Source organism: Crotalus tigris, unplaced genomic scaffold (genome assembly GCF_016545835.1).
Source record: "Crotalus tigris isolate CLP2741 ecotype Arizona unplaced genomic scaffold, ASM1654583v1 scf7180000024438.1716836, whole genome shotgun sequence".
Taxonomy (NCBI): Eukaryota; Metazoa; Chordata; class Lepidosauria; order Squamata; family Viperidae; genus Crotalus; species Crotalus tigris.
The window spans coordinates 485811-508475 of record NW_024100607.1 but is presented as its reverse complement, the minus strand read 5'-3'; the positions used below and the strand labels follow the sequence as shown (position 1 = coordinate 508475).

Genomic DNA, 22665 nt, shown 5'->3' with positions numbered 1-22665 from the left:
CCCTATACAATTTCAGACAAATGGTTGCCCAATCTCTTTTTAAAAACTTCCAATGTTTAAATGTAAACCATACTATTCACAGTATGTTCCTGCTGTATTTCCTAGTTTTTCAGCTATCCTGAAAATTTGCTTTGAAGCAGGTTTGATCTATAATTGGTTTACATTTATAGGTGGCTTTTTATTATTGCATTTGTTACAGTCTGATAATACACTGGAGTGGAGTAAATGAATAGCTAAGAAAGTCTTTTATTGAACTTGGCAGGCTTCACACAGATAATGTAGTGATTTTGGCATTGGTATTGTGGAAAAGACTAACACAAATGGCAAGAAGGTCAGAAAGCTGAGCTTAGTTTGGAATTAGAGCATCCATCACAGATAGGAGTTCCCATGCAATTCACTCTACTTTTTATATCCACAGTTTTGTAACCCTTCTCTTATATTTGTGATTTAAAAAAAAACAAACATAGTGACTGTGCATCACAAAACTCAACTTGACCTGACTCACTTGGGGCCCAGAGAGGTTCATGCAGCTATGGGGGCTGGTTAGTGCCTTGAAGGCTCCCTCCTATGTTTTAATTCTGAATTTTAAATATTTTATTCATGTTTCATTCTGCCTTGTATTGTAATATGTATACAGTTTTTATGTCTTATTTGTAGACTTCCTAGTATTGCTCTATGAGGGAGATGGGCAGTTTGTAAATGTGATAAATAAAATAATGAAGAAATTTTCAAAGAATAAGATTATATAGCCATTTAACTTTTGTTAGTTTATGATAGAGTCAGGGCTTTTTTTCTCATAGAACGCCCAGAACAGAGTTCTGGCACCCTTTTTGAATGGAACCTTGTAGGGTAGGCAAGGCAGGTTGTATGACGTGTGTGAGTTCCAGCACTTTTTTTTTTTAAGAAAAAAAGCACTGGATAGAGTTATATTACTTAAAATCTGCTTTTGAGAATATATTAGCAGACAGTTTCCAATTCTGCAAAATATTTTTGGGAAAGAGAACTTTCCCTCCACTTTTTAATTAGCAAGCTAAATAGATTCTGTTATCAGTTTTCACAAGCATTGCCTAAGAATATATTTTTACATACATCAATAGTTCATTTCATTTTTTTCTCAGGGAAGTATGTTCTTCTTTATGGAATGAAGTATTAAATTACAGACTATATCTTATGCAGTGATGGTAACTATGAAGATCAATCAAGTTTCTTGTTTTAATTGTTCTGTGTGGGAGATGTGCTTATGAAAGCTGCTGGAGAACTTGCTCAAAAGATGTTTAAGCGTCAGAAGAAGACCTCCCCTATTCTTGTATATCTGCCTTTCTAGGTGGATGAATATGCATATATGCATATATATTTGGTGGAGGGTCTGAACATGTTTCTTGGTTTATGCAACTACTATCATGCTGAAATCATTTATTCTGAGATTACTAATTTTGAATAAATGTGCTTTTGATTTGCATTTGATGTAATAGTTCCTTAAAAAATAAACATGCAGATATAGGATGCCCTGCTTGATAAAGAGTACATGTGAAGAACATTGTGACAGTGTAGTTGATAACAAACTAAACCTAACCTTCTCCATAAGTCAGTGTTTCATATATCCTTTAAGATTTGTATAATCGTTGAAGGGGGACTTTTTTCAATATGGAGATTGCAAGAAACCTCTGGGCAGAAAAGCAGGTTGAAAATTGATTAGATGGCAGCACCAAAGTTTCTTCCATAACTATTGTAGCAATGTTTGATTTTCAGATGCCAAAGTATTTTTGTTTGTCAGGATAATAACTACTGTAATTTTTTTTCCATGGCCATCCTAGAGGCTATATATGATAGAAAGAAATTTACAGGACAAAAACATGATAATTTAGGGTTTTGTACGTTATTTGATCAGAATTGCAGACCTATTTAAGAAAGTTCCAGCTGAGAGTTTATCTGCTCGGGAAGATGTCCAGAACTCAGCAATATCATAGATGCTGATTCATACACATCTATGGATTGGCTCTTGGCGTGACATAAAAGAATTATATTGTAGAGTTACTTATGATTACAGTCTTTGGGCTGTATTTTCAGGAACTAAAATAAAAGAATCTGCAACTTTGAAAAACGATTCTATAAATCCTTACTTGACCTTTTCCTCAAAGAAGGGAAAATGTCTTTTTGTAATGGCACTTTATTATATCTCTTCTCTTTAATACCCTTTTCAAAGAAAAGTTGTTTAGCTGGCCAAACAAGCTGTGAGAAATGTACTCTTGTCTATTAATTAACTGAAGACTAAAATTGTGGCTATTTCTGTGGTTGAAGATGGAGTAGAACATGTTCATGTATTGCTGCCACAAATATCCTTCTAAGAGAAATTAGATGAGATGGCAAAATGATTTTTGGGTTTGCTAATTGTGGAAACATCACATTGGTAAAGCACAACAAAATATCAGTTTGCTTTTCCATTCAATAATCCTTTAGCACATGCATCTTTTAGAGGCATTGTTCAAAATAATTTAGGATTACCCATTACTGTTTGTAATTTCAATGTGTCCTATTAGATAGTAGTACAAAATGACATACTATATGTTCTTTTTAATTACATTCATCAAACAAATGTTCCGAATCCCCTTTCATAAATTAATAATATTTTCCTAATGTTTATAAATATAATCACCACTACAAAAAGCACATACTGCTGCAGAAGTGAATGACCAACAATTGTGGTAACTAATCAAAGGCAGAATAGCTTTACATTTCTTCATTTCTGATCTGCTTAAATACTGCTTTCATTTATTATTGAACTAGTGTAATACATTTTGCTTACATGAACAATGCTGCTACATCTATCTGGTCTCAATAGGTAATTCTAGTTTATTTCTTTTCAACACTGAAGTGAAACTGCTATTAGTAATTATGCTAGAAAAAAAGAACGAATCACTGCATAGCTGTGGAATTTTTAAGCATGGAAGATTTTATAGTAAAGTACAGTCCAATGAATGTCTAAGTGATTTCTCATACTGTATTTCCAGTGTTTTAACGAAACAGATTCTGTCCTTTCCAAGGTTGTTTAGTCTGGGCGTTTGGAATAGCTAATCTGTTCCAGAAGGCTAACCACCAAGAACTTTCCTTGTCTGGACAGCTTCCGTCCTTCCCGTCCTTGTAGTTGCATTGCAACTCCTTCAAATCCTGCTTCCTCCCAAGCAGGTAACACAAGTCTTCAGTCTTCTTCAGCATAACATGAAAGAAAACAGTTTTTGGCAGTGTGAAGCTAGAGCACATGTATGTTCTGTCAGCATTATTACCTGGAAGGGAATACAAGAAACTGACTGTTTCACAGTTATAATTTATTTCAACATCATAAAAAGATTATATGGCTTCTAGTATTTGGGAAGCTTATTTTTGTTCCCATAAAGCATTAATCTGTGAGGCAAAAATGTATATAATTCACACTTTTACAAAGATGGAAACTTACTTTTAATCACTGATGTAAAATGCACATTTTATTTTGCAGAGAAAAAAGCAAAAATTACATTAACACTTTTACAGTCTGCAAATCATTTATATTAGCACTTCAAAGCCAACATAACACAATTCTATTAAAAACTATATCTCAGTTAGCTTAATGAAGATTATGGCAAATAATCTTACCATTGTATTCTTAGTTTCTCTAAGTCATTCTGTCACATCAATGTTCAATTGTAGTTCTTTGAAATTGCAGTTATTTGAAATCCACAATTCAAATACCAAATTTTAGTGTTTTCATTCCACATTCTCTAGATCAATATTCATTGATGCAAAGTAACGTAGTATATTAACCCAATTTTAGGTGGATTATGTGCATGAGATTCCATGATGAAATGCATTCATGTAGATCCTTTACAGAAGATGTTCTTAAATTTTGCAATATATGATCCCATCGCTTAATGATAAATGACATAAATTATTCACTGGAATTAAGGAAGGCAAAGAATTACTTAGGTTAATAATTACATTTTAATCTTTATATCAAAACATTGTTGGAACCTTACAGGTTTATAAATGAAAATTATTCCATTAGAAATGAACAACTCCCTGCCCCAAGAATTAAATTATTTTTTTAATTGGAAGGATGAGCTTACTTTTGCATAATTTCTGACATTTGGGTTTCATTTAAAAATTAGGCATTCTCTTTTAACAAAATAAGGAGGGGAGGAATGATGCTTCTTTACTTTAAAGCCTTCTCTTCTCTTAAAATGCTGCACCTTACATAACATTGCCATGCTATGAATTCCATTTGGGGTTCCCTTCAGCTCACCTTTACTGAATATGGATCAAGTCATTTACTTCCTCCCCTCCCTTTGATCATAATTTCCTCTGAATAGCATTAGATGTGCTATGTAATTAAAAACATTCACACCCAGATTCCACCTAAGATCCAGAGAGCCAAATGGTTCTCAAAGTTGTGGTTTGACTATGGATGTGTGAATTCAAGAGCATTTTGGTCAACGTTTTAGAGTTAATGTATTGCATATGTGAGGAATTGTCCTAGAATGGAAAAGAAGATAAAGAGCCTTGTGGAAAAGCAAAATGTTAGAGATTTAAAGGATCAACTGCTAGAAGATAGCTCAGTTTATGCAAGACATAAGAATTCTACCATAATCTATCATAGTTCTTTAAGGTATTTCTTCAAGCAAGAGGCAAAATGAATTCTCTGCTTCATTTTCCCTCAAAGCTCCCGGAAAACACTTGATTATCAAGTGCTTGATTATCAATAGTGAATTGATACTTTAATACCAAGTTTAGTAGGTAATCCTCAAGGCCACTTAATGGTTCCAAATTACGATTGACACCCCAAAATTATATACAACTCTGTATCAAAGTTATGACAGCTGCAGTGATCCCACAGTCATTCACCCATATAATACCATGGGAATGCTGAACACCCCCACATATACCTTCTTCCCCTCACCCTGATAGAACCTGAAGTGCTTGAGTTTGGTCCTAGAAGCAGCCACCATTTTCAGGGCCCTGACCGGTCCTTGCAAAATGGTGGGTGTTTTCAGAGCTTTCTGCACCAATCAGCTGGCCATCGGAGGCTACAAAGCTCTCCTCTGTCTCACTAGGCCTTGGGAAGCCAGCCCTTGCATAAAAGGCGGCATATAAATCTTTTACAGATCTAGCTAGGACTTAAAGGCTAGACTGTAGACTGCCATCTAGAGACAGTCAGATGGACAGCTAAAGCTTGCTGTCCTCTATTTTGTTGAACAAGTTCTAGAGTATAGTAGTTGGTTAACTTTTGGAGATGAAGCTTGTTTTTCAATTCAAGGGGAGAAACTGCTTTCTTTCCTTCTTGCTTCCTTTCTCTACTCTTCAGCCTAGAATCAAGATAAGGTTTTTAAAAGGCATAGAGATTGGAGAGCAGAGGTGGAGAGTTTAGTTCTAGCACCTAATTGAGGTGGGAGGTGAAGTTCAACCAGTCTCTCTCCCAGCTGTTTTGGTTTTGTTTATTGAAAAAAATGTACCTTTCTGAGGGAGGGAGGAGGGGTTAAGCAAGGGAAAAGTTTTTGGAAGCTTGTCCTGAAGCTGCTGTCTTTTATGCAAGTGCCAGCTTCCCAAAGCCTAGCAAAAGACAGGCGAGCTTTGCAGCCTCCCAATGGCCAGTTGATTGGCAGCCAGCTGATCAGTGCAGAAGCTCTGAAAGATTAGGGAAATGGTCCCTTTTTTGCCCCAAAAAGAAGGGCGTGGGGGGGGGGGAAGGCAGAGGCAGAATTAGGAAAGGCAGATGAGCCCAGCATTTTTCTTCCCCATTGTTTCTCGCTGGCAAGACAGCTGGGCAACAGCCAGCATGTGAGGCACCCAATTGGTGGGAAACAGACCATGGAGGTATCTTGAGGTGGGGGAGGCCTGAAGCAGGTCATATTGTACCTGCACTAGGCCTCCCAGGATCTCCTCCACCCCTGAGCTCCACTTAAAACAACTCATGTGTTTGTTTAACAAATATACCAGGGAGAGCAGGGATGGCTGGTTGTTACTTGTGGCAGTTCATTTAACATTGACCCAAGCTTCAACCCTAATGTGCAGGCTCCATTACAGTCACAATATGAGGACTACTTGTAATGTGTTTTTGTCTATACTTTTCTATCAGGTGAGTGGATTCCCATTTGTTTTATATTGCATTTGCATTTCTTTTTATATTGTCAGTTTGGAGTTATGTAGCACCTAATTGAAATAAATATGTCTGAAGTCTTAATTTTGTCCAATTTCTATTCCAACATTATAACACATAGGTCACTTTTTTGTCTTTTGAGATGGCTAAATTTACTGCACGACTAAAAATTGGTAAAGTGCTTGGAACTGATTTTGGCAGGATGATAGAGATGAACCTGGATTGGTGATCCCAATGCTGGCTTGTAAAGTTTTTCCTTTACAAAAATCTTGTAAGACTAGACTAGCTCTGCTGTAATTTCAATACATAAAAAGGGATATAAGAAGAACCATTTTGATCCATCAGCTTGTTAAGTTTAAGAACAAGCTGCATAAAAGCATTTTTATAGAAAATTGGTAGTCTAGCTGATGCCAGATAACATCCAATGTTTCAGGAAGAAGGGTTAATGTTTGATTAGTATCTCATTCTTATCTTCATCATTAACAGAAAACAATAACAATCTGCCTTTGTGCTGCCTTTGTGCTGCCTTTGTGGCACTTGATGCCATCTCAGGGATAGGCTTTGGGAGAACTTGGTAGCTACTTCTCTTGAAAGGCATCTTTTGTTATTGATTTGACATTTATGAAGAAGATAATGCTGGTCTAGTATGACTGTCAGGTTATCTCAATTCATGACCTCAAAGAGATGAAGCCAGGCTTGCTCTTTACTTTTTACATTACTTAATAAGTATAATATGCAACAAAGTTTAAATTTTATCCTCTTCATGTCAGGCAACAGACCTGTTTCATCACTTTTATATGCTGATAGTGCAGCAATCTTCTAACACAAATGAGCCTAAGCCTTTGTTCTCTTGGCCATTGCTGCAGAAGGGAACAACTTGTCATCAATTACAATAAAACTAAAGTAGATGTGTTCTCCAAATGAACTGTCACCCACCACTACTCTTGGAAAATTAATGGCTTTGACATTGATCAAATCAAGAGTATTTAAACACCTAGATGCTTCCTTGCAAGCCTCAACGACCCGGAACAAACAGCAAAGTCTCTGTCCAGGCTCATAAGCTTTCAAGCACCATTCTGAGTTTTGCTAATCATATTAGTAATAAGTGTGTCCCAGCTGCTGCCAATATTTTCAGAGCCAAGGTCATTTGTTATACAGAACAGATTTTTCACTCTCGTGACTTAAGCTTCATTTAAGCAGTACAACTGAAATTTCTAAATGCTATGTGTTGAATACCCCATTGTGTATCTAACTCACAGTTGAATTTAGAATCCAGACTAATCTCTGATGGCTAGCATCTCTTTTGGTAGCTGAAATACTGGTATAAATGACACCGTCTTAGTGGCATACAGGAAGATAAGAATTGTGCAGACCCAAAATATGATGGTTCATCAGCTTGTTATATGATCTCGTTAGGCCCCAAGAGAGTCTGTATGAACTGAGGGAATTACTTGCCATGCCACTGGCATATAGGCGTGGTTTAATCAAGCTACCATCTTATATACTGTACTGTAGCCTGTATGATAGATTTTACACTATATATTTAGCATATATCCTTTCCCTGATCCTCAGGAGTATTTTTATCTCTTCTGCTATAACATCTTGCCATCCTCCCTGTTAGAAGGAAGATTTTATTTGTCCCTGTCATCTTCCATTTATGGTTTCCTTTCTAAATATAATCGTGAACTAAACTAATAATGCTTTTCTTCATCCATGCTAGCTTGGAGGAGGAGGTTAGGTCCTCCTAAGTGACACATTATCAATTATCTCTAGAAAGGTTGCTATTTTTTTTTGTCCCATAGGATGTTTAATGTCTAGCATCAGCAATAATTTGCTGTATTACTTAAGATGATTTGCTCTTTTATGCTCATTTTATTACTCTTTGGTTGTCCGTCCATCCTGTCTGTCTGTGTCTGAGTTTTTTTTACTGTAAAATCAAATAAAATGAAATTCCATCTGCAGGTCAGATCAGAGCTTTTTGTAGGCATCTAATTTGAAGGGTCTAGGGTTGTAGAATTGTTGAATTGTTTTTTATACATTAAACTGATAAGCCTACTCAGAAAGAAATGTAAGAACATTATTGTATGATGGCCATACGTCCATTGTCTTGTTACCCTCCCCCCTTCCAGGGATTGCAACCCATACTTTAGAAGCACAGCTTTATAAAGTGATAGTCATTGACTATCTGATTGGCTATTCAGTACTCTGCAGATTTTCACTAACTGTCAGTTTGAATGTAGATTGCAGCTACATAAAGAGATTAAAAGATGCCATTTCAACATTTCAGGGAATTGTTCTCTAATTAGAATGCTTGAATATAAATCTATGCCCAATATATTTAAAAGTTTATGTAAGGGCAATTTAGCAAAGAGTTTTGTTCTTTCACTAATCATCAGGATTGTTTTCGGCTGATTTAACTGGTTAGGTGGGTGATTAGAAGTGCCCCAGACAGACACCTGCCTGAATTACAAGAAGGACGATGAATTACACTGTAAGGAAACTTGCAAGATTTGGTTATTATAGCTAATTTTAATAAAAGTAGCTTTATCCTTATGATGATGGTTACTTGGTCTGGTCTACCTAGTGAGCTGACAGTGTCTTTGGGAGTGGAATATACAAGATCCCATCTGGATTGGTCACCGGGAGTAGAGGTTTACTCTTAGGAGCTTTCAGTGTCATGCTGGAACCCATCCTCAGGGAATTTCTCTCTGCTCTCCGAGGATGGGCTCCAGCATGAATCTGAAAGCTCGGAAGAGTAAACCTCTGATCCCAGACTGAATCTTGCAACATTATCCTGGGACACATACATTTGCCTTCATTTGTGGAATATATATTTGACTTTATGCCACTTTTCAAAATTTCAGTAAGCAGATGTGATGCAATTTATTGTCATGTCACAGAGCATTCCTTTGAGAGAAAATGTTGATGCTTACAATGCCATCCAAACCTAGAACTTTATTTTTGATTTCCATCCATTGCAGCCATCCATTCCAACCACCATGAACACTAACTTAGTTGTCAGAATCATGTTCAATGTACTATATTTGGCGGTTATTTATTCAGAACTCTTAGCAGTCATAAAAGGGAATCTGCTTGTTTATTTATGTATGCCATCTTTATTATTTTTTATGAAGAATTCTAGACCAGGAAACTGTGAGTTCTTGTCCCATCTTAGCCATGAAACTAGAATTCAGTTTCCTGGTTTTTAGCTTGGTGCCTTAATCACTAGACAAAACTGGTTTCCTAAATGGTGAATTTATTCATAATATAAAATAAAGTAGAAACACTGAAAATACCTTCGTGGTTCCTTGTATTGTTCTGGGGTTCAAATTGCCCTTAACATTAAAGAGATTAGGATGTCCTTCTGCCCCATTGACATCAACACTGCATTGTTTGTTCTTTTCAAAAGCTAACTGACGACATAATGTCCCATTCTGAAATGGATTGTGGATTCAAATACAATATCAAGAGAGATTACCTTTTCAATCCTGATATTCCCAAAGTTTTTCCGATAGTAATCACTGGCTGATCCATGGGTTCATAATAATTTTTCGGGGACAAATATCTCTTGTAATATCCAGTATTTTATGCAGTAGTAACTGTGGTTCCATTTTTCCCACTATAGGGTTTGGGACAACTACTAGTTTGATTGGTGATTATGTTGACAAAAACACATTTATACTTAATGACTAATTTCAGTATGCGATCTTATTATATTTAATAATAACTAATGTGCTAAGCAGGAAATCTCAGGCTCAAATTCACTGTCAATCGTGAAAACTAAATTACAGATAGTGCTCTGACAGTGAATTTGAGCCTGAGATTTTCCATTTAGCACCTTAATTACATTTTGTTTGTTATTTCATTAGAGTTCTATGTTAGGGCAAACTATTGCAAACTGAAGTGGGATATAGCTAAAAAAGAGCAAATGGTTCGCCTGCCGAAGGTATCAACTCTCCATGAAAAGCTAAAATAGAAGTTGATGCAACAACCTCTGTTTGACACGAGATGGATGGCAAATAAATTTAATAATAAAATAAAAAGAAATAGTAATAAAAACTCCTAAACTTACGACAGTCAAAAGCAGCAATATTGGAGTAGATGGACTAAAAGTGTGACAGTTGCAAGGCAACTGAGAGGACTGTTCTTCTCCTTATCACCCTATGGATTTTCAGCATAGAAGTATTCCAATACAACTACCATCTTATTATAGAAAAAGTTTAACTATTGAGGTATATTTCTGTAATTTTCAAAGATAGAGAATATGAAACAAAAACTTTTGAGTACTAGATTTATTTCAGGCAGCTGTTTGCTTCTCACCTTTAAATTGATTAGGAATTGAAAACCTTTCAAATAAAATAATGAGCTTTAGCTGATGCTTTTTAGATGCGACCAACCCATAATATGGAGCTAATACTGTATGGATAGAAATTGTGGATCATAGGAATTAAGGTACATTATATCTGAAACCAAGAGAGATTTCTAATAAAAGCTATTCTTTTTAAATATGGGATGTCTTCAAATTGAGGTCCTTATTTAAAAAACAAACATAAGATATGACCATCTCAGATTTAGTAATTAACAGAATTGTAAAGCTACTTCGTAAATATTCATAGTTAATAAAGTCATAAATTCAGTGGCAGTCCCAAATTTAGACCTCCTCCCTAACAGCCATCTGTGACAAATAACTTTTACTACTGCCTGCAGCTTTTCTTTTTATGACACATGCCATCTGGCTTACTACTGATATGTATCTTGAGTCTTTGAAATGTTTTGGTTCATTGTTCTTCAAGTATTCTCCCTTTCCTGTTTTGCCATGTAAGTAAGTCTCTGGTGAATCCTTCTGAAAAATTATATTTCAGTTTATCTGCAGGATTGTATATTTAACAGCTGGTAATCCTGATAATTGCTAAGAGGAATCAAGGGGCTGATTTTAACCTTCAAAGTTGATATTTGTCATAATAGTTCACTATCTTATGCCATAGAGTTGTATCAGTATTTAAAAGGTAGATAGCATGATTAGAGAACTCAGTTATATGTTATATACAAATAAGAATGGTATAAAAATTGATCTGATAGAATTCCAATTGATTCAGACATGCAGGGTTGTGACAAATCCATGTACTCAACACTCCTTATCCTGTATTTAGCATGCAAAGACTCATCTTCTGATATGAAATCAACAGAAGATTTGTAACATTTTAAAGACCATGTGTTTATTATGGCAAAAACTTTCCTAATGGTAGTCTATTCATCTGATACAAGTGAGAAATTTATGATCAGGATGGCCAGTATGTTCTTTTCTTTATAATGTATCTTTATTTTGTTTTGTGCTTTCTTTGGATTGCATTAGAGGCAATGAGTATCAGCATGAAAGTGTATAAAAATATGAATGCTGCATTTTCTTGCTAATAGTAACTTCTACTTCAAGATGTTCCAGAGTTTATTTACATAAAGTAAATCAGCATGACATAAGAACAAATATATAAATTAAATACAGCAAAATCAAATAATGTACCAACATTAAAAATGCACCTTTAAAAATCCAGTAATTTAAAATAAATTTCCTGCTTTAGAAAACATAAAATGAGTTAGCTTGCAAATGTCCTGGAGAGTCATAAAAAAATAAAACTTACAATATTCTATTCCTTCAGTTAATTAGCATAATCTGAGAAGATTTTGGTGTCAAATGAAGATAAGCTTTCCCTAAGTCAGGCTGAACCTCTAGTGACTACATGGACACTTCAATGTAGTTTTCTTGGCAGTAATATAGAAATGATTTGCCATTTCTTTTTGATTTTGTTTTTTTTTACTTGCAACATACAGCCCTGATACTTCTCTGATGGCTCACACGTCTGACAGTACTTTGTCTTCTATTTTTTGAGATCAAGAAAACAAACAAAATAAGAAAAACATCTTCCTTGATCAAATTCTGCCTTTGTGTAAGATTGTGAAAAATATAACTACAAGATAAACTTTGTGTAACTTGAAAACTTGTATGTTGCTACACAGTATTCAATTAAATGTCACCCAGCTAAAATGGTAGTTGTTAAGTCCTTCGTTCGATGGTGAATGAAGATCACACATGGTAGAATCAACAGTTCTTTATTTCTCCGTCTGCTCACTCCAACAACAGAGGCGCTCGCAGGCCTCTTATTTAGTGTCCGTATCCCTGGGCAAAACAGCTACAGTTACTGGCACACTTTTGCGCCTCGCGCATGTGCGCAAGCCTGGCGTCTCTCAGTCTGGTCCCGGGCAGCTTGCAGAAACCCCGGGACCATAGCAATGTCCCGAGCCTGCTTTTGCAGGCTCAGGACACAACAGTAGTAAAATATTTCTTTTCATTATACAACCTGTAAAAAAGACTAGCATCGAGAGTTTTTGCTAGGCATCTGCTTATGTCCTCTTAACAAGAAAATCCCTTAATGTATCTTAGTTCTGATGTTAATTTTTTTTTCTGTGTTTTATCTACTGCATCCTTCTTAGGTAACAAATAGTATAATACACTTCATCTTTTTTCCATTATCTTTTTGAGTGATTGTGAATTAGGCCTAAAGAAGATAGCAAGTGACACTGAAGTTATCTAGCACAGTTCTTTCTCCCAAGCCAGCTCTCCCCTTCTGCAGTGTATTATGTCTGTTTTATGATTGTGTAATGGCCAAAGTAAATATTACACACAAATTAACTGAAGTTCAGTTTTCCTTTTTGAGCTTCACTGTGCTTTGCCTCTTTTTTTGCATTGTTTTGCTATAATCGAGAAAGGTATATTGTTGTTTATGAGCTAACATCTTGAGGTTTTGAGAAGCGATTTGAGAAGTGATTTCCAGTAGAGCAAAAATGTTAGCCAGGTGCCCTCTCATTCTTGCCCAAAGTAACTTATTTCATAAGTAGATAACTTTATAATGATTGTCACAACAACAAAAGAAAACAAAAGCAATATTTAGAACATTATTTGATTTGATATAATCAAATTTATAATCATAAGCTGGGTGACATAAACATATAGCTATTAATAGAAATACCAATTTCTCTGCTCCAAGATGGAATTCCTTAAGTGATCGTGCTAAAGCATATACTGCTCAAAGTTCATTCCTTAGTTCTTTCTACCTGGTTGTTGTTTTGTTTCTGTTTTTGCAGTAAATTAAAGGATTTAACTCACAACTCTGCTGAAACTTGCTTTTGGGTTCATTCATGACTGTAACAGGCCTGGAGATGGCATCCAAGCTTAGAAAAATTTGAATATAAAAGTGTTTCAACTTATACTCCTCTTTTTATTTTTAATTAGATTTTAAATAAAAGCATGGTGTATGATAAACTTGATGCTTAATGATATTTTACTTACTGTTTTTATTGTTTTCCAGTTCTGTCCCAAACAGAATCTGACTGTCAGAGCAAACACCTATATTTTTAATAGCAGCCAACAGCAGATGGAATTTTTCATAGCTGCAGATAGATCAGTCACCTAGTAGTGATCTCCTATAACACTGTTGTTATATCTAGCTAAGAAACCAACTAAACCAGTTCCTAACTAAGCTTATTTAGGCTACATTTTATTCAGTTACATTAGTGTTATATTCTGAAAAATCTGTTTTATGTGATTCTCAGCTTACAAATGTTGGTATCTTTATACAAATCTTCTTTGGAGTTAGTTTGATTCAGACAAAATAAAAGGAAGACATTAAAAATTACAGATCTATGAAAATATTTTGCATATGAAATGTTCCCTCCCTACTATAGGTCATCCAATCTCATAACACTGGTTGAAGAGTCTGTTTCTGTCAGATCCTTCTGGTGAATGGCCATTCTAAGAATTAATATATAAGGATAGAATACAGGCTTCAAAATGTTTTCCACGCATTTGTTAACATGAGCTGAATGAAGTAAAAGCAGTGTGACCAGAGATTATTTTGGGATGATTATGAATGAGTGAATGAGATAATAATGTAAGGATGCCAATACTTCTTCAGCTTTTCCCAGAAGTGCTTGTAACACACTCATTTTGGCAGCAAATACAGCCATGAGCTTCTGAGTTGAGATGAAAAAGCGAAGGAAAAAATAAACTTTTGAGTTTGGCACAATGACATCTACTGGAATTACTAGATGCTGAATGAAGCTTCCTGCTTTGCTGAGCACAGTGTTGTATCACATTTCCAGATTTCTACTGGCAGCATGAATTGAATTGTGCTGTCGGGAAAAGGGATACATCAACCACTGCTCTGCTTGAGTTCTTTACTGTCTAGCTTTTTGGGAGCATAAACCTGCTGATGTCCAAATGAACCTTTGTACAAGATGTCTTAATTCTTATTGGGTGTTCTTAGTAAATGTATATAAATAGATCGTTGTTTTGAGATAATAAATTAGCTTAGTAGGATTCCATTGGCAATCATAGGCATATGTACATGGAAATATAATGCAATGAATTCTGTAGAATTCACAGCTGTGTGTAGAGCAGTTGCTCACATCTCTTTGTAATACTAATTGTAAGACTGTTGCTTCAGCAACGAGACAGAAATTTTATGTTTAATTGCAGAATGATGAAATTAGACTGAACATTTTAGTAATTGAAAAATTTTCTAGAGAAAATCTCTAACTTCATGTTCTCAGTAGAAAAGGGATGGCCTCCAAAACCATTGTACCATATACTATAATGTCAGTAATTTTCCGCCTGTTGTGGCCAATGAAGTCTAACATGAGTTTAACCAATTAGCCATTTACGTTACAGAAGTAACAGATAATTCATGAGAAGGATAATCAGTAGCAGGAGTAACAAGAGAAGATCAAAGAAACATTATTTTGCAAGAAATCAAGAACTGTTTGACTAATTTTATAAAAGTTGAGAAGATTCTTCCAAACTAGTTTTTTTCTGGGAGTCAAATCCTAGAAGAGGGGAACCAGAAGCATACTAATCTTTTCCCCCCAGGTATTCCACTATTGAAGTTAATTTATGACATATATCTTCAGAACAACATACCGTAAATGCCGGCGTATAAGGCGACTTCCGTGAGCGCTGAAATTGGCGCCAAAGATGGGGGTCGTCTTATATACCGAGTCGTCTTATACGTCGGAAATACTAGTAGTTTCCGGCGTATAAGACGACGTTCTAGGAATGCGGCTTGGTGATAAAGACGGGGGTCGTCTTATACGCTGGGTCGTACGCCGGCATATACGGTAGTTATCAGTATTTTTAATGGGGTTTCCATGATATAAATAGTCATGGAACAAGCAGAAGTTTAAAACTGAACCTTTTCTTGCTATTCTCCTACAGCAGAATTTCTCCTCTGCAGAACTTTTGCTTGTGATTCTCCTGTTAGTGGCACAGAAGTCCAGATACAGAAATACTCTATGAAATTAATATAATTTGTGGCTTAATTTTTGCTCCTCACAATGCTAATATCTGTATACTGTCGCCCTGCCTTTTTAACTTATATGCAGAGCACATCATGAAAAAGGCAGGGCTATATGAATCAAAAGTTGGAATTAAGATTGCCGGGAGAAATATCAACAACCTAAGATATGCAGATGATACCACTCTAATGCAGAAAGTGAAGAAGAACTAAAGAGCCTCTTGATGCAGGTGAAGAAGGAGAGTGCAAAAGTTGGCTTGAAACTCAACATTAAGAAAACCAAAATCATGGCATCCGGCCCTCTCAGTTCCTGGCAAATAGATGGGGAAGAAATGGAGATAGTGACAGATTTTATTTTTCTGGGCTCAAAGATCACCTCAGATGGGGACTACAGCCAAGAAATTAAAAGACGCTTGCTCCTGGGGAGGAAAGGTATGGCAAATCTAGGCAGCATACTAAAAAGCAGAGACATCACCCTGCCAACAAAAGTGCATATAGTCCAGGCCATGATTTTCCCAGTTGCAATGTATGGCTGTGAAAGTTGGACCATAAGAATGGCTGAGCGCAAAAGAATTGAGGCCTTTGAACTATGGTGCTGGAGAAGACTCCTGCGAGTCCTTTGGACTGCAAGGCGTTCAAACCGGTCAGTCCTAGAAGAGATCAACCCCGACTGCTCTTTAGAAGGCCAGATCCTGAAGTTGAAACTCAAATACTTTGGCCACCTAATGAGAAGGAAGGACTCACTGGAGAAGGGCCTAATGCTGGGAAAGATTGAGGGCAATAGAAGAAGGGGACGATAGAGAATGAGATGGCTAGATGAAGTCACTGAAGCAGTAGGTGTGAACTTAAATGGACTCCAGAAGATGGTAGAGGACAGGAAGACCTGGAGGAACGTTGTCCATGGGGTTGCGATGGGCCAGACACGACTTTGCAATTAACAACAACAACAAATGCTAATATCCTTTACATCCCCAAATGGCTGACTATGGTCCTTTTTTTTCTAACTCACAGTACAGGTTCTCTTCAACTTATGACAAATTGCTTCAAAACAGTTCAGAGTTACAACACATCCAAAAAAGGAAACTTACAACCTCGATCCAATAGTTATACCCTTTTTGTACTCATGTGACTGAACATCAGTTGGCAACATGCCTGCATTTATAGCTGTTTGCAGCTTCCTATAGTCACATGATCATATTTTACAATAATTTTGCTGAAAACCTGCACTAATGGAACAAATGCTGCAAAAAAAATCATAAAATCAGGTTGGTCATGTGACTGACACATTTTACGACCATCATGACATACAACCATAATGGACAGGCTCTATTGCAGTCATATGTCAAGGACTATCTGTAGAACACAAAGAATGCAATTGTTGCAATTTCTTCTTACCCTGGGAAACAGTGTTAGGAAACCTGCAGTTTTTGAATTAGTGCTTTCTTTGGAGAGACAGAAACACAGAGTTTGGTCAGGAAAGCATATGGTAGTCATTAAATAGTTGAATGGTTTAGTGATTTAGAAAGTAATGAAATTTGGTAATCTTCTCTATTCTGAATAAAATATTGCATTTAATGCTACAGATCTTAAAATATATAGAATGTTTTAAAACTATGATCACAAGCTAAAAGGTTGGCTCCTTTGGACTGCATACGCTGCTATCAATAATAAAAGAGTATTAATTCAGATAATCAATGAAAAAAATTAAATTCAGTTTCATCTGCTTCACCTTAGAAAAGATTGAGTAATTGAAAATGAGAAAAAGAATATTGAAGTTAAATTGGGACTTTTGTTAAATTTGCCATCTTGGGACTTCTCTATGCCCAGTGAGTACAAATGGGAGATTAAAAACTAGTGGAGATAATAGGATTCATCTCTCTTCAGTAGAACATCCTGGAAATATTCTATTATTACATATTTAGAGAAGAAAGAAACAACATTCATTCTGATCATCCAAACCATGGGAAGAACTATGAGAAAGTGACATCTGAATCAATTTATTATTGCTATTTTTTGAAACATACAGTGTAAGAGAACTATCAGATGCAAATTAGCCAGTTTTAATCACTGAATAAAGTCCTTTGCTATTTAAGTTTATGTGGTAAATAAATAATCTGCACAATATAGTTTTTTAAAGATGTCTTTGAATTTAGATTCAAAATTAAAATGTTCCTAATTGAATTTATTTACTTTTTATTTATGTGGATTATAAATGGATTGTTATTTTATCTGTACTTTGGAATATTATAAAAATATACTGGTTCCAGAATACTATTTGTAAGAAGATTTGTTAAATAATCAACAGCTTTTACAGCACTACTTCAAATATAACAGCACTGCTTTTATAATATAACAATGCCCCATTAAATTAAATTTTAAAAGTGATAATTAGTCTGTGAAGCATCTGTAGAGGTTCGCCAGAGCTTATGATATGTTATAAAAAATAGCCATTCATAAATGAGGATGAATGGAAAATTATACTTAGGTATTTAGAGCAATTTTACATAAGCATCCATGGAGTGTGAGTGAAAATCTGTAAGATGGCGATTGAGATATTGCAGTTAAACCCTTTTATATATGTATTCCCTACATATATTAAAGAGATGTTGCATGGCCTCAGTTGTAACACCGAGTTACAATCCTACAGATTTTTAAACCCCTACCAGATACTGCTGATGATTTTTTTCCTAGTTGAATGCTACTTATTTGCTATTTATATTTGTAGTAGTTAAGTATTTTAGAGAATAGGATTATGTTTGTTTTTTTAAAAAACTGATTATAAGCTTTTCATGGTAGAAATTAGTTGATGCTTGAAGGCACCTCCAAAGTCCTACCTGAAATAGAAAGAATGGGAACAGAAGATAGTAATATTGCAGAAGGATAGATCTATATACTAGCTGTAAGGGCTGAAATACATTATTTGACCTAGCTGAATAATTCAGTTATAATATAATTTAACAATACGTCAAGAATGCAACCTAATAGTGAATTTCTTAGGCTGGATTCACACATAATGCTCTGCTATGATTTGTGAACTAAATTACTGAATAATTATATTATTAGTATTGTACCAAATATATTATAAAATATTTATTTAAAATATATATTTAATAAATTATAGTTAATTGAATTTGCACATAAGCTACTAATCACAATGGATGGGTTCATACAGTATGTTAAATCAAAATGAAACAAACCACATTTTGGCCTTGTGCTATTATGAACTTGGTTTTAGTGTGTTTATATTTCTAGAAATTAGCCAAATTGGTTTTAAGTTTCGAAGATTAGAATTAGAATCCTGGTATTGGCAAATATTCGATGAGTGTTTGATGATTAACTTCACTATTTCAACACTTTGTTCTTAATCGATAAAAATGTTTTTACTTAATTTTTGTTTTGCCCATATGTTGAATTATTTATAGCTAAATATTCTTTCCTGTGCTAAGCATTTATTTTAATCCATTACACACCATAGAAGGGATTTGTAATAAATGCACAATGAAAATGAACTTATCTATGCTTGATTTACCTCTGTATCTGAGCTTATGTGAAAACTTTAAATAGTCTGCTAGCATGGATATTTAAATAATACTGGAACAGTATTTAGAATAAGCAAACCTATTTCTCTAGAAATGCAAAATAAATAAAAAAATCTGTATTTCTTCTATTCTGTTATCCCATCTTCTTTTCTTTATATCAGACAGAATTAGAATTCCATCTACTACAGCTAGCAGAATAAAAAATGAGTGTAGTGCAAGAGAAAATCTGGCTGGGTGTTTTCCTTGTAGGTTTGTGACTTTAGAGCAGTGGTTCTCAACCTTTTTAATGCTGCGACCCCCCCAACTGGTCGTAAGTCGAGAACTACCCAACCGGTCCTAAGTCAACTTTCCCTGCCTGGGAGCGCCACGCATGTGTTGTGCTGCCCCCTGCGCCAGCCAAGGCGTAGCTGGCAAGTGGCAGAGACGGCGCAGGCCGACCACCAGCTGGGCCATCAGCTGGCCCAGCCCAAGGGAGGTAAGGCACCCGCCGGGCCCCACGCGCATCAGCACTCCCTGCACCCGCCGGCCTCCCACCTCCCACCCCTGGCCCTCTTTTACTTACATTTTTAGTAGTTGCTCAGCAGGGAGGGGTGGAAGCTTCCAGACAGCTCACCTTCGCTGAAGACAACTTGCAGCACCGTTTGCAGAATGGGAGTTTTGGCGGGCTCAGCAGGGCAGAGACAGACTGGACAATTCCTATTGGCTTTTGAAAGCCAATAGAATTAGACTCTATTCAAGAGAGTCTATTCTATTGGCTTTCAAAAGCCAATAGAATAAAAGGGAGTAGCACAGCTAAGGAAAAGGGGAAAATAATGGTGGACTGCATTGTTTGGCGACCCCCGTGAAATGGTCGTTCGACCCCAAATGGGGTCCCAACCCACAGGTTGAGAACCACTGCTTTAGAGGGAGGATCTACAGCATCTCCGGCTGAAGTCCAGCAACCTTAGTGTTGCTGAAAAACTAGGGTCAGAAGATGTGAGGTGCAATGTAGATACAGTAGGATGGATAAAACCTAGCAAAAAGATACACTAATGGATAAAACAATGAGGCACACATTAATTATCACAACAAATTGTAATTAGAATATCAGGTATCATATGTGCTCTGTATATTTATTTGGAATTATTTGGTAATCAGTTTCATAACATAAGTAAATGAATTAGGTGAAATTTGGCATTTTTCTAGCTTTGTGCGAGAAGCAAAGGTTTTGATCGAGACATGAAATACCTTGTAGACAAAGTGATTTGAGCGGAATGACTGAGCTTTTATAAATGTTTCAATGAACAATGAGTTTGAGAGTCACCCTGTGTACCTTGACACAGGTGATACAATCCACATCTCTATAGAGAAGTTGTTTCTTGAGAATATATTAGAAGTTTTAAAAGTATTTTGAATGCAGCGGAAATAATAATAGTAACAATAATATGTTTGAAGGGACCTTGGAGGTCATCAAGTCCAACCCTCTGCTCCAGCAGGAAACCCTACACCATTTCGGACAGATGGCTGTCCAGTCTCTTCTTAAAAGTTGGAGCATTCACGGCTTCTGGAGACAGGTTGTTCCATTGGTTAATTGTTCTAACTGTCAGGAAGTTTCTCTTAGTTCTAGGTTGCTTCTCTCCTTGATTAGTTTCCATCCGTTGCTTCTTGTCCTGTCCTCAGGTGCTTTGGAGAATACCTTGACTCCCTCTTCTTTGTGGCAGCCCTTGAGATATTGGAACACTGCTATCATGTCCCCCCTCGTCCTTTTCTTTGTTAAACTAGACATACTCAATTCCAGCAACCGTTCCTCATATGTTTTAGCCTCCAGTCCCCTAATCATCTTTGTTGCTCTTCTAGAGTCTCAGCATCTTTTTTACATCGTGGTGACCAAAACTGGATGCAGTATTCCAAGTGTGGCCTTACCAAGGCATTGTAAAGTGGTATTAATACTTCACATGATCTTGATTCTAGCCCTCTGTTAATGCAGCCCAGCACTGAATTAGCTTTTTTGACAGCTGCAGCACACTGCTGGCTCATATTTAAGTGATTGTCCATTAGGACTGCGAGATCCTTCTCACAGTAACTACTATTGAGCAAGGTACCCCCTATACTATAACTGTACATTTGGTTTTTCTTGCCTAAATGTAGAACCTTACTTTTTTCACCATTGAATTTCATTTTGTTAGATAGCGCCCAGTGTTCAAGTCTGTCCAGATTCTCCTGTATCTTAAGCCTATCTTCTGGAATGTTGGCTATTCCTGCCAGCTTGGTGTCATCTGCAAATTTGATGAGTTCCCCATCTATCTCCTCGTCCAAATTGTTGATGAAGATGTAATAGACTTTTAAAAAGAATAATGATTACTATATAGTACAGAAAAATACTCAATTGGGAAATATAAATGGAAGCCTGCCTTCCACCTAAGAATTCTGTTAAAACGTCATGTAAGAAACATTTGTCTGCATTCTACTTCAGAGAATGCTTGGCTATTCAAATTGCTCAGGAATCCTCCTTAGATATAGTGCTAAATAATACTATTATGTGTTACATCAGAAAATAACTTCGCTGGACTATAGGGGTCGAACAACCATTTCACGGGGGTCGCCAAACAACGCAGTCCGCCATTTTTTTCCCTTTTCCTTAGCTGTGCTACTCCCTTTTATTCTACTGGCTTTTGAAAGCCAATAGAATAGACTCTCTTGAATAGAGTCTAATTCTATTGGCTTTCAAAAGCCAATAGGAATTGTCCAGTCTGTCTCTGCCCTGATGAGCCCGCCAAAAGTCCCATTCTGCAAATGGTGCTGCACCAGTTGTGTAGTCCTTGACTTACGACTGGTTGAGTAGTCCTCGACTTACGACCGGTTGGGGGTCGCGGCATTAAAAAGGTTGAGAACACTGTTCTGTGGTATCCAAAGTCTCATATCATCTTTTAAGACTAATTATATTTTAATTGTAAAATTTATAGCAGTGGTTCTCAACCTTTTTAATGCCACAACCCCCAACTGGTCGTAAGTTGAGGACTACTCAACTGGTGCAGCACCGTTTGCAGAATGGGACTTTTGGCGGGCTCAGCAGGACAGAGACAGCCTGGACAATTCCTATTGGCTTTTGAAAGCCAACAGAATTAGACTCTATTCAAGAGAGTCTATTCTATTGGCTTTCAAAAGCCAATAGAATAAAAGGGAGTAGCACAGCTAAGGAAAAGGGGGGAAAAATGGCAGACTGCGTTGTTTGGTGACCCCCCGTGAAATGGTCGTTCAACCCCAAATGGGGTCCCGACCCACAGGTTGAGAACCACTGATTTATAGAGTATAAGCTTTCATGAGCTTCAGCTTGCTTCATTGGATTCATGGAATGGCATAAAATGAGGAAATGGGAGAAAGGGAAAGAAAGTCATGATAGTTATGAAGATTGAGGGAGACAGATTCCTGCCGGTCTCTATGTATTTAAATCCAACATTGGTTTAAGCCACCCTGTGCATCTGACAACGTAAGCTGTCTTTGGCCAAAGTTTATTCCTTCTGATATAGTGTGTTATTAAAAGATGCTACGAGATTTGTTACAACGTAATATTCCAAAGTTTCTCTTCTTTAATTTAACTTAAAAGTACTGAAAGGCAATTTCAGCCAAACTATGCAAGGAAAGCTTAGCGCTTCATTGTTTAGTTTCAAACCTTGTTAAT

The 22665-nt window shown here is 36.3% G+C and overlaps 1 protein-coding gene and 1 long non-coding RNA gene across 3 annotated transcripts in view; one reads left to right on the top strand and one right to left on the bottom strand.

The window, feature by feature from the left end:
* Positions 1 to 22665, top strand: part of LOC120302828 (E3 ubiquitin-protein ligase SH3RF3-like) — a 176618-nt gene that overhangs the window by 27526 nt on the left and 126427 nt on the right. The window lies entirely within an intron of this gene.
* LOC120302830 overlaps positions 833 to 22665 on the bottom strand; it is a 40188-nt gene continuing 18355 nt past the window's right edge. Inside the window, exon 3 of the long non-coding RNA XR_005555236.1 lies at positions 833 to 3281. This is a non-coding gene — a long non-coding RNA (uncharacterized LOC120302830). The remainder of the gene's footprint in view (positions 3282 to 22665) is intronic.